The sequence below is a fragment of the Tamandua tetradactyla genome, chromosome 12, assembly GCF_023851605.1.
Source record: "Tamandua tetradactyla isolate mTamTet1 chromosome 12, mTamTet1.pri, whole genome shotgun sequence".
In the NCBI taxonomy this organism is placed as follows: domain Eukaryota; kingdom Metazoa; phylum Chordata; class Mammalia; order Pilosa; family Myrmecophagidae; genus Tamandua; species Tamandua tetradactyla.
The window spans coordinates 57,425,442-57,427,121 of NC_135338.1; positions in this window are offsets into that span (position 1 = coordinate 57,425,442).

Below are 1,680 nucleotides of genomic sequence, written 5' to 3' on the forward strand. Positions count from 1 at the left end.
CAAGTACTTCGAAAAGTGAAAGGTGCTGTAAACGTGGGAGGCTTTGTTATGCATGCAAAATGCAGGTGAATTTATTATCAGGAAAAAAGCATTGAGGGTTTAGAAGTGGCTCCTTAGAGGAAAGTCACTATTTGTACAGGATGTTTGTGTAAAGCACCTATCATGTCTGGCATGTAGTAGGTGTTCAATAAACATTAGCTCCTTCCACCTTTTCTTTCTGGCCACTCTGATCCTCCACACCCCCAACCCCACAGCATTTTGGGGGAAGGCCACACCTTCAGTGTTTGATTTATGATGGGGACTTGCCCAGAGTCCTGGGTGCTCAGACCCTCGCAGCAGTCCAGAGAGATCAGGAGAAGTCCAGGCCTGCCCGGGGATGGCCCCCGGACTCAGCACCCAAGAGGCACCTGTCAGTGGCTTATTTGAGGGTGGCCCAGTATGTGCCCCAGAAGGACTGGCACAGTGGCAGTGGGGGACACCCAAGGGCAGCTGACCAGTGACTGAGCTCGAGGTCAGTGACCCCAACACAAAGCCCTGTGGGGGAGGCCTGGGTCCAAGCTTTGCTGCCTGGACCAGGCACACATGTCATGGGGAAGCCCTCCTCGGAGACCCTCTTGTGGTGACAGAGCTCGGGACCCATCAGCCATCCCAAGGCAGCGGGGCAGTGACTCTGCCTCCTGGCAGGCTGGGGTGGGGTATGGGGTGTGGGGTGTGGGGCTGTACCAGGTGTGCGGGGAGAGGACGCTGGACCAGCATCCCGGCCAAGGAGGCCCAGAAGACAGCTGCCCGCTGCCTGGGACCCTCCCCAAGGAATTTGTTTCCTCTCTTCCTTGGTGCCATTAACAGGCTGCCTCTTGGGGGCAGCACCCTGCCACCCCCACATAGAAGTAATGTAGAAAGAGCACACTCGGGCTCCCACAGCAAGCCCTTGGAACTGAGGCAGGGAGGCGGAGCACAGCAGTGAGAATTTAGGAGAAAGGAGGGAGGAAAAGGAAGGGGGCACCCCAGGGTGGCTGCAAAGTCAGTGGGCATTTAATAGCAGGCTCCCCCTCTCCCCCTCTCCCCCTCCCCCCTTTCTCATTTCCTCTTTCCACTCCTCCCCCTCTCCCCCTCTCCTCGGCTCTCTCTCTCTGGAGAGAGTAGACCTGGGAGACAGGGAGGATTTTGATGGCAAAGAGCACACAAGTCTTGACCAATCCACCTCTGAATTTCAAGATACAAAGGGTCAGAAAAGATTCCCTCCCCAAACCCTTTTTTCACCACCCACACTTCTTTGCCTCGAGGAACATAGCCACTTGTAGCTGGAGCAGGGAAATGGGGAAATAAGAAGTAGGAACCATTTCGTATTTGAATGAAGCTAAGCTACGAATAGATTTGTCTAGACATCACTCATCGTCAGCAGAGCTCTGGAGGGCCGATGGTCACCGAGGGTCCGCGCAGGTCTCAGGAGCTGCAGCGGCTGCAGGAGCCGAGCGGGGGGCACGTGGGTTGATACAATGATCGGCATCCTGTGTCCCGTACAAGAACCTGATACATTGTGGAGAGGAAGTGGTTCACGGAGGAATGAGAGTGTGGATGAACCATGTAACTGCCTTTTCTGTACACCATAATAAACAGATGAGGTGTTTTTCATCTATTTCATAACTCTTTCATTTCTTATCACTCCTGAAAACCCTGAGT